Source organism: Rhyacophila brunnea, unplaced genomic scaffold (genome assembly GCF_057557595.1).
Source record: "Rhyacophila brunnea isolate RB1 unplaced genomic scaffold, BYU_Rbru_1.0 scaffold_2, whole genome shotgun sequence".
NCBI lineage: Eukaryota > Metazoa > Arthropoda > Insecta > Trichoptera > Rhyacophilidae > Rhyacophila > Rhyacophila brunnea.
Genome location: NW_028232859.1, coordinates 52910419 through 52926562, shown reverse-complemented (window position 1 = coordinate 52926562; position 16144 = coordinate 52910419). Strand labels below are relative to the sequence as shown.

Here is a 16144-nt window from a genome sequence, read left to right as displayed (position 1 = left end):
CTGGTCATCAAATACATGACGCCCAAGGACAACGGAAGTAAACTAGACATCGCGAACCCGACAAAACAAATACAATCCTGTTTAAAACTCTTTCACTGCTAAAGACACGCCTGGCGTGTGGCCATTAGATACATTTTACTTTCACAGCTGGCCATTTAATTTTAATGTTTTATGTTAATTAATACATTTTTTCCAACCAGTATAGTTAACCAGAAGATATTTCCGTTATTACAAAGTTTAGGTACCTACTCGTACCTATTCCTATATATATCTAATGATTTTCCTCGATTTGCCGCCCTCGAGTAACTGCCGCCCCCAAGCGACGCTCAACCTGCCTACCCCCACGGGACGTCACTGCCTTCAGGTGTTTATGTAATAAATAATATACCTGCGACGTCATACTTTATAATAAGCCGACTTGATTATAATTCCTTTTTGGCTTAATTGTTATAACGACCGGTAGAAATCATAATAATTAATGTTGCACCGCTTGCAGTTATGCTGACCCGATTAGTGGTGAAATTTTTACATCAACTAAAAGAAAGTCATTTTTCTGAGATATCATAACGGGAATACAAGTATTATACCACCTACCTGCAATATAATATTGTTAACCAACGAATGCTCGCGTGGATTACGGACATAAAAAGTAGACATATAGGTACACAGTAGGTATAAAAACATAGAATGATTCGATTTGATTGGTTTCATATCATTGAGATAGAATATAATGACTGCATGCCCATGCGTTACTCTACCCGCACCTCACCTCACCACTTCACCGCTGCTATGTGACAACGTTACCTAAACGCGATACATTATAATGCGTTATACCTATTTGAAAAGTTTTATCTTTTAATGTCAGAACCTTTTCAGATATATAGATGAAACTTCAGTAGATTGGTACTGACTGTATAATATAACATGTGCATGTTGTTTTTTAGTTATAACGAAACAAACAACTAGAGACGTATATTTAAAAAAAAAACTTTATTTTGTGCTATATTTACCAATATGGTAAATATTTAAAAATCACGACCATGCACTTGAGTGATAGATTTATACAATATGTATACATATTATGACCAAGAGTGGAAGGAGCTAAGGGAGGCCTTCTACCGGCAGTGCATCGACCCTGGCTGATGATGACAATATATGACTATTAACTTTTATTCAGTTAAATACATTCAGTTATTTTTCCTGATTACTTTTACTGAAATTAATATAAAGGTATTGTTCCATGTTGGTGATTATTTTAATTGATAATAAATAAGCGAATCGATTGGATAGCTGTTTACTTTACGGAATATTTAATTAGTTATTTATTTGATATTATGAACTTTCTAAACCAAAATTATTTAAATCTCTTGATACAGGTAGGTACCTACTTAGATCAGTAGGTACCGAAGTAGGTAGGTATATGAGGAAATTGAAATGGACACCTAAGTAAAATTAAGCGTCCACATTCACCATCGTTTTGAAAGTTTGAATCATACCAACGGGACTAATCGTTACCCCAGTTCTATATTATTATCTTTCTTCTTCTTCCCTCTTCGGAAATCGAAAACTATCAGGCCGATCTTTGCGATATTTTGCCGTCTAATACCCGCAACGACGGAACACAAAAAAGTATGTCTCCTTCCGGATAAGCTGTCAGTAGTGAGTAGATATAAATCTCGACTGTGGATAAATAAATATATTATGATAAACTTAAAACGCCCTAGCTAGGTCGACAAGCGGCTTAAAGCGTCTTTGAATAAAAAGGATTTCAAGTTATACCTATTCATATATTATATTTTTTATAAGAAACGGTGTTTTTTAAAATAAATATAAAAATATGAAAATTATGAATCGGTCAGAAATCTCTTCATTAAAATATAGAAAAGTTAATAAACTAAATTTTAATAATAATTATGACCATAAAATAATATTTAATAATAAGATGGGACCCTTTAACAAATTCACATTTTATAACATTTTTTTTTTAAATTGTAAGTTTATCTTTGACTTAAATAAAGAATAATTTTCTTTTTAATGTTTTCGTGTACATATTTATCAATTAATATAGTTTAAATTGTAAACTATCACAAAAATGTCTCAAATTGCAAGCTTCGTATATATCCGCTAGGTGCCTCTTTTAGAAAGGGTTCACCTTAAAGCGTCTTTGAATAAAAAGGATTTCAAGTTGTACCCATTTATATTTTTTATAAAAATCGATGTTTTTTTAAATATATATAAAAAAATATGAAAACTATGAATCGGTTAGAAATCTCGTCATTAAAATATAGAAAACTTAATTTTAATAATAAATATGACCATAAAATAATATTTATTTAACAAATTCACATTTTATAACATTTTTTTTAAATTGTGAGTTTATCTTTGACTTAAAATATTTTTTTTTCTTCTTTTTAATGTTTTCAGGTACATATTTATTAATTAATACTTATAGTTTAAATTGTGAATTATCAAAAAAATGTCTCAAATTGCAAGCTTCGTATATATCCGCTAGGTGCCTCTGGTAATTAAAGACTACACCTTAATTAAACAATAATAAAAAAACTTCATTGAACTACTTTTCATGTAATCGTCTGCATCGACATCAACCACGAAACGTTGTGTTTGACCTCCCGCTCGCCTGTCGACCCATCCGTTGTAGGAAATACCGAAACCAGTCAGATAGAAGAGGCATACATACATAAAAAGACAACCACATACGGCGCTAATGGTATAAAAATAAAGAAGTGTAACAAAAACTATAAGTCTCTATTAATCGTTAATTACGAGTATAATAATAACATAGCAAGTATGTATACATAATTTTATCTCGTACTACAAATTTAAGCCAAATCAAAATAAAATAAATACATCTTCTTGTAGTTTGGAACTTGATATTTAAAAAATCGTATTATGTTATAAAATCATATTATTTTATGACCGGTAATTCTGCACACTAAATAAATAACATTATTAAGCAATTTTGGAGATCTTAAGAATAATTCATGGTCATTGTCCATTGATATAAAATTATAACCAGTAGATATGACATTGAGTAACATAGTATACACATATCTGTATAAGTAGGTACCAGAATAGGTAATATTCGTAATACTTAATACCAGTATGTAGTATGTATTTACTACAAATAATCATAACTAATTGTGACCATGCCTGCAATCACTATTTCAATGAAGTTTTACGATGTACTGTTTTTGTAAGAAGGTACTGGCCTACCTACAATAATTAATTATAATTAAGTATAAAAAAATGGATAAAAAATTGACCATTCAAGAAGCGATAATTTTAAACCTAATCATATGAATTCTACAAAGACGTATTATTTTATTTTAATTATTCAAGTACCTTAAACTAGAAGTCCACCATGGACCTGTATGAGAAGGAATTATGTCAATTAATATCATCCATTGACATATTAATTGGGCACCTACACAGCAGTGGCGAAGGGTGGAGGTAGACTGTTAAGATCCGCCATAAATAGTGTAAACTAAACTTTGTCAGTCATATGCATTTGTTTTCATTGAAATAAGACTAAAATTTAAAGATGGTGTTGGTTAGTTTTTAAAATTCAATTAAACACTGCAAAACCAAGCAATAATAGATAATAAGTAGTCAAAATATATTCGTCTATCTATAAAATATCTAAAATTATGCAATTAAAACATACCTACATATCTTAACACAATGCTTACGGGACCTTTTAATTAATTTTGTAATTAACGTGTTAATTTGCATTTGAAAAGTAATTAGCAAAAACACAATTTTGTGCGGCCCGTAAGCATTGGGTTAAGATATTTTATAGATAGAATAATATTTTTTATCTATTATAATTTGGTGAGGGTAGGGCTTAATGAATTGAAAAAAAATAACCAATAATATGTGTAATAGGATGTATTTTAATAATAACGAAACGAAAACAAATAAGTATGAATAAAAAAGTGTGCACAATTTTGTCGTATCGCCCAAAATATACCAAAACTATTAAGGTTTGGTTAAGGCAGGGCTTAATTGATTTTTAAAAACTAATCAACACCATCTCGTGGGTATTCTGCATTAAGTCAAAAATACTAGTTTTGAGATAATCGAGTTTGAAAGTTTGGACGGTCTTAACTTGTTTTATACATATAAAAGGCAAATTCCTTTCTGCGATATTGCTTTGAGTATGACTTAGTGCAGTTTCGCACGCAGAATTTTGTGAATACAGCCTGAGAATGAGAGAAGCAAATGCACTAAGTCCGTTTAGTGCCTTTTCTCTGATTGATGTATGTCTTTTTGACTTATAACATAAATTATCTTCGCCAGTTTTATAGATATGACTGTGTGTGTTTTTGTAGACTATAGAGCGTACTCTTAATAAGATTACCTCATCATTAAGTCAAAACAGCAAAATTTTGACTTAGTGCCTTTTCGCTGAATACCCACGACTGTAAACTGTAGACTTAGTTCAATAAAAACAAATAGGTACGTATGACTGACAAAGTTTATTGTGGATTATTTATGTTGAATCTTCAACAGCCTACCTTCACCCTTTGCCACTACTACACAGATATATCGTTTGTATGGTAGAAATACCATTTACTTTCACCCAAGTTATCTGTATCCTCATATTCTAGGTAAGAATATGTTTAATACAATATAATAATATTAGTACATATAGTAAGGTGCATTTTGAGCATAACACTGAAAGACCACAGAGGAAACTAATGGATAAGGAGGCAGACAAGATTAAGCGATGAAATGGTAAATAGGCTGTAACGTTGCTTGACGAGTGGACAACCGCTGGACAAATGGCGTCATTCAGAGGCGCTAAACGTCTACAAGGATACTCTAAAACCAACTGGATAGACGAACTCCTATATTTCGATAGATATACGTGGCAGCGACCAAAAATAGGGACCATGAAGAGCGGAAGGAGCTAAGGGAGATGGTTATCCAGCAACGGTGCAAAAGAGGCATTTGATAAAACCTTAAATGAAAATGAGCACGACACACAAGTCAGAAAGTTAGGTCAAGAGGTATGCAGCGAATGAAATGTACCTAGATATTGTGCTCGGTAAATCGAAGAGATAATTCTGCGGAAGTGTGTAGGTAGGTACGTGACAACGCAACAAACAGGAACGATAGGAATGGAATCAGCTTGGCGACGCCTTCATCCGTAAGTGAATTGATTCAGCAGTCAGTTTAAAAATTAACTGAAAGCAGTCGCATTTGTCAACGACAAATTGCCATGTCATCAGTAATATACATATCATGTCAACAATGATTATTGATTTGTAAGTTATTGATAACAGAATTAATGCTATTATAGTTAGTTGAAAAATGGAAATTTGAATACGTGACTGTAAGCATTTTTTCCGAGACATTGTTGTCGGAAGCTCTAATACTTCTCTAATAATTATTTTGAAACGTCTCATGCCGTTTTTTCATGTATAAACAGATAACATCTTGAGAGCAGGGAGAGTGCAATTTAAAAACTAACGGGACACTTTTGCAGCTCATGCTGTTCAAGATAAAATGAAAGAAACAAAAGATTCTGTTTGTCGAAGTTTGAATGGATGGTAAGTGGCAAAAAAGACAGGCGATGTCATTTCATTGTTTTGTAGAAAAGCATATTTCTTGCACATGTTTTTACTTGAAGGAATCAGTCCCTATTCAGATACGAGTATACAGTGAAGTAATGTAACAAAACTTGCATCCATTATCTTCCCTATCTTACATTTCTAGTTTCAAAATATAATAATTACTCTTGAGTTCCAATAATAATTATGCAAGCTACTTACTTGTAGGTAGATTCTTGGACAATGTGCCAAAATCTCAAAAGTTACTCTTGTGACATTTTATTTATTTGTTACATTATCTTATCAATAACAGACAAGGACAGCAAATTCAATACATAGAGTTGTAATAATAAATATGTTTAAAAATACATTAGAAGTAAAATAATTAATAAATGATAACCACATTTACACACATTGTTTATGTATATAATAACATTTTAACATTATTAACGATGTGAATAAATAAACTTTGCTTATCAATTATGTAGTCGTGTGGTCAGTCTATGAATTAAAAATATATTATTTATTTATTTATTTAAGAATACAAAACATTGTGGACATAACAAATCTAAATTCAAGACGTACACAACATGAGATTTACATTATAAGTCAAACATTACCCTCACAAGAGAGAAGAGAATATAGAAAAAGAAATATATATATATATAATAACAATAATAATAACAAAAAAAAAAAAATCAAAACATACTTAAGTACAATTTAATACAGAAAAATATAATTTTTGAGAACGAAAAATATACAATTTTATACAGAAAAATACAGTTTCAAAAATAAAATGCAAAGTACATCATTGAAAATGTCTATGTCTTTAGGGAGCGCATTTACTAGTCTTGCACCCCTCGCTAATGGTGCCTGATAGGCTTGACACGAGGAAACGGTTCCAATCCAGAATAAATCATGACTGCACTGCGACCACGTAGGTAATTGACAGGCGCATGGAAATTCAAATTCATTAGGACACCAGGATTGGAAACCATCCCTCGCGATAACAGGCAAAAGTGTTTCAACAGCAGAAGAGACCGACGAGATTCAAGAGAGTGAAAAGTAAGCATGCCTTGTAGAAAGGCAGTCGAAAAATAATCATCTGACGAATTATCGAAAGGAAAATAGTTAAATGTTTTAAAATAAAGACATCGAAGAAATTTCTTCTGGACGCTTTCTAAAATAAGCTTATAGGAAACCTCATAAGGACACCAGATGGATTATTATTAATAACTGTCAAAGTTGTTGGTACTTATACTTTTTAGGATTATACCTATACCATAGAATCTAGGCATAGATCGTCCTGTAGTAAATAAACATGTGGAATGGTTCTGTCAGATAAACTAAAGTTGTTTTTGTTTCAGAACCATTATAATGGAGTTCTAACACGTAAATACCGGTTCAATCAATAATACAAGTAATACAACTAAATTATTTGCTAGGGGCCCACGTGCGCCGCGTAGGTCAAAATGGAGCTTTTATGGTATTTTCAGAGCATGATCCTGGACATTCCTTAAACGTTGTAGATAATCTATTTATATAATTTTGAAGCCTTATTATCTTTATATTTATTTTAAACATTTGATGACTGCATAAAGTATTTTTATTACATAAAATAGTATTCTTTTAAACCTCTCGATCTAATGTTTAGAATATGGTCATATTTCAGTACATCCATAAATAAAATAAAACACAAATAATAATATTGTGTATTCCACAAAATTTAATAAAGATCAGAACCGGTTTCGTTTGCTTCATGTGACATTGATAATGTTCTGTTAGGCGGACGAAACCGGTCCTCGTCATTATCATTAGTATAAAAATTAATACAACGTGTGGAGTACCTATTCGCTACCTGGAAACAATAGTTAAGACAGTGGGAAAGTTAATCTCTACTTGTTAAAAATATTGCGGTACATACCTAATCAAAGTTATAATTTGGTTGAAAAATATGTAATTCAATCAATGATTAATGTCATTGAATTCAATAGACTTACCTGAAGGAATTTGAATTTAAATTTTGTACTATTTCATTTATGATCTGAACTGTAATTCATTAGGCAATTCGTATAAAATAAGCGTAAATAATGTTCAATTACTTAAACTAGTACTTTTTGACTTGAATCCCTGTTGCCTTCACGTAGCAATTATTTTAATTAGTCGTTAATGTATTCAATAATTATTAATGTCAATTTTGGCATTTTATTTAATTTATGGCAATGAGTATAATCACGTGGAATTTCTGCAGTATGTAACTAAAACGTCTATTAATCATTTATTTATCACATTGCACAAATAAATATTGTAATGAAATTCCTATTTTATTTTTTAATTAACTTACGATCCGATTATGCAATATTTTTGTTGTTTTAAAGTACACATTATGTATGCATTATTAAACATTTTAACCTTCTTTCCTCTAAATAATTTAAGTAGGCCACTGCCGATAATAAATTATTGAAAACTTGCTATCATCGTGTTATTTATTATATTTCGTATAAATGTAAACATAACACTTGTACAAATAAGAATGCATACTTTAATAAATTTTATTCCAAGTTATAACTCACCGGATAAGAAGTCTTTTTTATTCAGGTGTGAATGCAGCGGGATATCTTTCTTCAATCGCGATCCCCAGGTAGATGGGATTCTTCGGGACCGGTCACAAAAAAATCCAAAATGATCAACCACTACAATAGCAATAAAATAATTATTATCTCTCTTCCTATATCACTCTGAGTTCCTTTTTTAAAAAATATTTTCACTCCACTAAATCCTTGGAAATATCACTTTGAATCGTATACCGGCGCTTCAGGCAACATAATCATGCGATCTTACGGTTTGTTTCAAATTAACAGGTAGGTAAGATATCCGAGAGTTCGCGATATTGTTGTATCAGGGCAGCACGATTGACAAGGGACACGCGTCCGCTCACCGCGCTCACTCGCACAAAACTGGCCCGTCCACAAAACCGAAATGTCGTCAGTAGCTATCGCCGCGTTGCTTGCAATGATTGCCAGCGTTTGCAGCCAAATTGTGATTTACCCTACGAATAAAAATTTACCTCTTCTGCATTCTGCGCTCCTAATAAACGAAGCAGTATCGAAACGCTTATTCAAGTATCCTGCTTCGATTTTGTATGAGATATTTTATTTTCTGTTTCGATTTTGTATGAGCCAAATAATTTTACCCTACGAATAAAAATTTACCTCTTTTGCATTCTGCGTTCCTGATAAACGAAGCAGTATCGAAGCGCTTATTCAAGTATCCTGCTTCGATTTTGTATGAGATATTTTATTTCTACTTCAATTTTTACAACCGCATCTAAAAGTGGCGGACACTTTTGAGTTTCACACGCTTCCCCGGTAGAGACGCTATCGGTCTCTACTGCTAGCGGTCCGTTTTACTACTTACTACTGCTGCTAGCGGTCCGTTTTAATTTTGACAGATCGAAATCAAAAACAGAAACGTTTTAAATAATAATAAAAAAAATAAAAAGGATTTCATGTTATACACATTTATATTTTTATAAAAATCGATGTTTTTTAAAATAAATATAAAACATATTAAAACGATAAATTGGTCAAAAATTTAAACGTAAAAAATGAAAACTTAATAAACTAAATTTTAATAATAAATATAACCATAAAATATAATGTAATAATAAGATGTGACCCTGCAACGAATTCACATTTTTTTACAATTGTAAGTTTATCTTTGAATTAAAAAAAAATCTTTTTAATGTTTTCAGATACATATTTATTGTAAATTATCAAAAAAAAACTCAAATTGCAAGCTTCGTATTTTTCCATTAGGTTCTCTGTTGCTATATAGAAGAAACATAGGTACCTATTTGAAAAACTCGTAGAAAAAAGGTTGACCAAGTGGGACTCGAATCTCATATTTTTTACTGTCCGGGTGACTATTCTTATCCTATGAGCTATCGGCCAACATACGACTTATAGATACAAATTAAATATAATATTTCTATACCATCCTGGATGTATCAGTATTCGCCAAAGTAAAGCGACCAACTGTGTTGTTATGAAAATCATGGAGGTAATTAGGTAGTAACTTGACCTTATAGGTGGCGCCAGGCATTAAGGGGGGACATGCTCGTCGAAGGTCAAAATTGAGTTTTTATTATATTTTCAAACCATGATCCTGGACACTCCTTAAACGTTGTAGATAATCTATTTATATAATTTTGAAGCCTTATTATCCTTTATAATTATTTTAAACATTTGATGACTGCATAAAGTATTTTTGTTACATAAAATAGTATTCTTTTAAACCTCTCGCTCTAATGTTTTAGAATATAATCATATTTCGGTACATAACTGTGCAGTGGTGTTAAGATTTTTTATATTTATTAATTTTTAGACGCATTTATAAAACCATTAGTATAATTTATTACGAGATAATTTTTGTAAAATATTCACGATAAAAAAATATATTGATAATCTCTGTGATCCCAAATTTGACAAGAATTAGGCATTTTATTATTCAAAAAATCGGCAAGATTAACACATTTGAAGATGATTCTAAAGATACTCATTATAAGCTATGTCTTTGACCATTCAAGTGTGATAAAGATCTTATGAATAATGATTGCTTTATAATAATTATTGACCTAAGAATAAGGTAGTGTTTTTTTGAAATACGCCATTTCTTTTGTCATTCCCCAGCGGTTAAGCTACAACATACGGCCGTAGCCATAAATTGACAAACTATAATTGAAATAGGGAGTAAAATGATATTGACGCGCGTGTTTGAACATGTACCGTTTAAAAAAAAATTAAAAAAAATTCGGTTAGGTACATGTTCAAACACGCGCGTTAACATAATTTTACTCCCTACTTTAATTATAGTTTGTCAATTTATGGCTACGGCCGTATGTTGTAGCTTAACCACTGGGGAATGATAAAAGAAATGGCGTATTTCAAAAAAACACTACCTTATTCTTAGGTCAATAATTATTATAAAGCAATCATTATTCATAAGATCTTTATCACACTTGAATGGTCAAAGACATAGCTTATAATAAGTATCTTTAGAATCATCTTCAAATGTGTTAATCTTGCCGATTTTTTGAATAATAAAATGCCTAATTCTTGTCAAATTTGGGATCACAGAGATTATCAATATGTTTTTTTATCGTGAATATTTTACAAAAATTATCTCGTAATAAATTATACTAATGGTTTTATAAATGCATCCAAAAATTAATAAATGTAAAAAATCTTAACACCACTGCACAGTTATGTACCGAAATATGACTATATTCTAAAACATTAGAGCGAGAGGTTTAAAAGAATACTATTTTATGTAACAAAAATACTTTATGCAGTCATCAAATGTTTAAAATAACTATAAAGGATAATAAGGCTTCAAAATTATATAAATAGATTATCTACAACGTTTAAGGAGTGTCCAGGATCATGGTTTGAAAATACAACAAAAACTCAATTTTGACCTTCGACGAGCATGTCCCCCCTTAACCAAATCTATTTATGATTTCTTATGATCAATTATTATTGAATTAGTATAAGTGTATCATTCAACACTGAATATACCTTACAGCTTCCATTCAAGAATGTTAAATTGTTTGAATTCAAATCTGCAAAACTTACAAAACATTAATTACCTATTCTGCTCTGACTTTTTAGCTACCAAATGAACGAATACGTTTCATAAATGCTATAATTTTATTGTTTTAATATGTAGGTATTACTAAAATTAATACTATCGACTAGAAGGAACCCAGTTGCAAAAATGACTCAAATAGAATAGTACAAAATTTAAATTCCCTTTAAAATTAAAATCTCTTTGTATAAACCAGATGTTCAGGTTTACAAAATTCATTTTTTTTTAATTTGACATCGTAACAACCCTGACCTTGTGTAAATAGTCATACGTTATTTATTATTATTTACACCTTGAATAATCGACTGTCAAATTTACAAAAAAAAAAAATATCGACTTTCTTATAAAAACGTTTTGGCTAATCATAAATAATGTATAACTCTTGATAGTATTCAATTTTCAAGAAACTGTTGAATTTTGTAATCGAATTGTTTTAATGTGAGCGATAATGCAGTTCAAAGGTTTATCGAATAAATTGACCGAATCAAAAGTTTCTATGCATACGGTCATTGTTGTCCATCGTATAAATTTATTGCGTTTTCATGCGGTTATTTTTCTGATTTTAATGAATATGTTTCAAACTTTTTAAGCCTTAGTACCTCATCGGAAATCGTTTTAATTACCTCAGTACTCTTGTGCACGAATTCCTTTCCACTTTTATGGCCACGCAACAGATAATAAATATAATTCCGATAAGCAATATTCAATACACTACGTTTTGATGCAGGATTTTGAATGTGTGAGTGTCCTACGGAAATGAAACACGCATTATGCACGCCCAATAGTGTGTATAATTACACATATATTAAACGAGCGTCAATGCATAAACCAAGAGCAGTTGTCAGTAGTCGACGTATGACGTATTCTTGACACGTGTATAAGTTTATCCCGGATTATTCCTTCCTCGAGATCGGTTACCTGCTACTCCTTACCCGTTAGGTATCTCATTATTTCTAAGTTCCCTGTGTATGGCTAAAAGAATACGTTTTGGTTCACGCTCCTCAAAATAATTATCTACTACTCAACAATAAAATTGACATGTCTATCTATGATTTCTAAATATGGCTTTTTTTGTTTGCCAATGTAAACCGGCTCAGACATCAGAATTCGTCTCGTCTGCAACGTGTCGAATACGTCGATTTGAAGTCGTCGTTATTCACAAAACACAACACAAATGGAGCCCCGCACATTGGTAGAATGCGACTTTTTAGTTAAAAAAAAACATCTAGTGCTGCTAGCAACAAATCGCATGCGTCTTGGGCTGCGAGTCGAAGCCGCCAGAACGTATACGCACACCTACAAATTGGTCATTCCTATACCGGCTCGCCGATCGCCGCATCCCAATATATCCACGTTTTGGGAGGTTACGCGCGACTGTCGCTAGGTGCCTATGTGCGACTTTCTAGAAGGTTTGATTTATGGCTGTGCGTGAGACGAGCGAGTTTAGATGTGAGAACTGGCTAAAAAATACTACTGGACCAATATGCAGTGACGTCCCGTGGGGTAGGAAGGTCATGGGTTGCAAAGGGCTGCGCATTAAGGAGGGTGGCGAATAAAGGAACGAATAGAAACATTTTGAGAGCAGTTTAAGTTTTCTTTAAATAACCTATGATGCGCTCGCTTCATTAGGAAATATCGACGCCTTAGTTTAAAAAATAATCGAACTCTGACAACATAATAAAACTCTGACAACATAATATATAAATAACTTTTGTTTTTGCACAGGCAAAATTTTCACAAGGGTGCCTCCAAACCTGTCAGTGCCACAGACATCCACGTACCTAAAATCACCACCGTTTGAGAGTATTTATTTATTTATTTAAAAAAGACACACTGAACAAATTATTAATTCAGAAGTATCACGAAAAAAAAAGATTATTTTTCGTATTTCACGCGGATGATGTCGTAGCCGATCGTTAGTATTATGTGGTTTATACTAAGTCACAAATACATGTTTTTAAATCATCAAGAATGCGAACAAGTAGGTACTGATCTTAAAATAAGGTCGTCCTAGCAAACTCGGTGTAGGTAGGTACTTATTTGAGCTTATATAGATGTATAATTATTGTATTTTCACTACTTTTGTATGTTTATATAATGTTCTCTTTTTATATTTTCATTTTTATCGCTTTTATTACTTTTTTTCTTCTTTATAATAATGTTTCATGCCATGTTGTGAACGTCTTAAACTTATAATTTGTAATGTCCACAATATGTTAAGAAACAAAATGAATTGAATTGAATTGAATCTCCTGAAAACAATATTTCATTATTTTGTAGTGCTTATGCTTATTATGTAATGACCTTATATCATGGCCCCCACATCCTGAAGCGGGCCTACAGGCTAGGATCTTTGGCGGGGCGCCCTACATATCGTTAAGCATAACCGCAGTGTGACGCTCTACAGTAGCGTTTTCCAAATGGTGTACGCGGTAAAATTAATATTATTTAGTGTTTTTTGTATATATTAATATATCCATTTGAATTATGGAGTTGTCGAGTATCGATACCAAGCCCTCTGCATGAGCCGATTTTGGTGAGTAATGTTTTACCAAGTGCATAGCCAACACGCCAGTGTTGCCATAATATAATTTATAAAAACATCGCTTGTAAAATTATAACATTGGAATAAATATTTGATATCTGGCAACACTACGACACGCACACAGTCACACATATTTTCGAATAACCTAGGAAAGGGTCGCGGAGGAAGCGTGGAGGGGGCGAGGCAAGTGCGTGAAAAAGTTCGTCATGTTTCAAGGGACAAACACTTGCAATAGCTCTATCTATATTTTTCTATAATCTAAGATCGATACACAATTAAAAATTGCATTGTTCAGCCACATAAATTTAAACAATAATATTATTGAAGGAAAATAGCGCCGCAGGCGACTTTTTTTACTATTAGAGCAAATTTGCGATGTGTATTTATCTCACTTATTTGGTCGACTTGCCACGCCGGGCCCCCAGGCTAGAGCCCTGTCAGCCCCCCCCTTGTGGGGGCCATGCCTTATATTATAGGTATATACTTGCCTTGATTGCTACTCATAGATTTAATAACTTGTTATTGCAATTTTTATTCGAGCGCAAATCCTCCGTTCCGTCTCCGTGTCCTGCCCGCCGAAATCGTTAAATCGAAATAGGACGTGTCGTCCTCTAATTCGTGTACAGTGTACACAATAATTTATGGTTCTACCACGATGTACTTCGTCGACCCTAGTTGGGTTATAGACATTCAACTTTCGTTGGGTGTTCAATATTCTTCGACGATACTCCATGCTCATCTTCACGGCGTGATTTTTATCCAAACTGCATCATTGGTATTCCATTATCAGATCCTTTAATAGTTCTGGTGAAACTAATGCGACATTGCTCTCTACCTCGGGGTGCCTTGAACTTAAGAATCTGAATTGCTATTTGGCAAGACGGGATGAAAACTTGGTGTCTGTAAGTCGCGACAATGCCATTTCACAATGGAATTTTCTTTCTGGTACAGTACTGAGGACGAAATAATGAAGTTTCAAAATTATTGGATAAACATTTTTTTTACAAGGGGTGTATTATTGTTTGTAGGAGTGGGTACTAGAAATTTTAAAAGGCCCGATATACATCAGTCAAAAAACAAATAAATATTAAGTATATAAAAACTTCAAAAATTGTATATAAGTAGTAAGTACCTACCACAGAACAGATAATAAATAGAATACCGATAGGCTATATTCAATACGCCGCATCTTGATGCAGGGTTTTGAATGTGTGAGTGTCCTACGAAAATGAAGCACGCATTATGCACGTGCAATAGTGTGTGTAATACACCAACATTAAATGAGCGTAAATGAATAAACCGAGAGCAGTTTTCAGTATTCGACGTAAAACGTATTCTTGACACGTGTGTAAGTTTAACCCGGCTTCTTCCTTACTCGAGTCGGTTACCTGCTATCGCCTTACCCGTTATGTATTTCAGTTCCCATTATTTCTGAGTTCCCTGGTACCTACCTACCTTTTAAATGTTATTTTTTTTATTAAAATGTCCATATTTTCCGTATTCTACCGCGGAATTAAAGCGTGTGCACTGACAAATAAACAAGTGTCACTATTGCGAAAGTTCTTAATCATTCATTGAAAGAAACGATGCGTACATTTTTTACGATGTGGACTGTCCAAACAGTATTTAATTTGAACACAATAAATTCAGATGTGGACATGAATAATTAGGTTTCGAGTCATACGCACATTTATTCAAGTGCATTTGGCAGCAAACTGTCCAAACCACAACTTACAATCAATCTATTAGAATCAGATCATAGTATTTCGTGTAATATAAAACAAATTCATAGCTTATGAATAATTTATTTTTAATTAATGCCAGATAAAATTTAAAAAAAATACTAGATTACCTACATAATTAAAATCTTTATTTTGACGTCGTTTTGAAATTCAATTTATATCAGATAATCAGTTTCGAACACTTTCTTTCATCTATTGAGCGCTTTTTTATACTCACAGTAATACAACCCTGTCTAAGAAGAGAATACCAGGTAGGTATGTCAGAGGAACAGGTATGCTATGTCGTGAAACATATATGGGAATTCTGGGAACATATTTTCATTATGTATGATATATTCTTACGACGACAATAATTTGTTCATAAAACTATTATAATTGTTTTTTATAATATATTATAGAAAACATTTCGATGATTTAGTAAATTACTAAATTTTAAACTAAAGCAAGTTACTAGAAAATAAATTCAATAATCAGACCAGAATAATTAGCATAGTTAATAGAGGTATTTTGGGTATTAAGTCTTGAGTAGCCTCTGAGGGTTAACAATTTGCATTATGATTTTATCACTATTAAATTAAATCTAATATATAAAAATTAATATTTGTGTGTTTGTGTGTTTGTGTGTTTGTTTG

The 16144-nt window shown here is 32.1% G+C and overlaps 1 protein-coding gene across 3 annotated transcripts in view; it reads right to left on the bottom strand.

The window, feature by feature from the left end:
* Window positions 1-8535, bottom strand: part of wdp (Leucine rich repeat protein windpipe) — a 143989-nt gene extending 135454 nt beyond the window's left edge. For all 3 annotated transcript variants that reach the window (XM_085947290.1, XM_085947289.1, XM_085947293.1), the window contains exon 1: window positions 8150-8535. The gene's annotated coding sequence lies outside the window, so the exon portion shown is untranslated. The remainder of the gene's footprint in view (window positions 1-8149) is intronic.
* Window positions 8536-16144: the final 7609 nt, after the last annotated feature.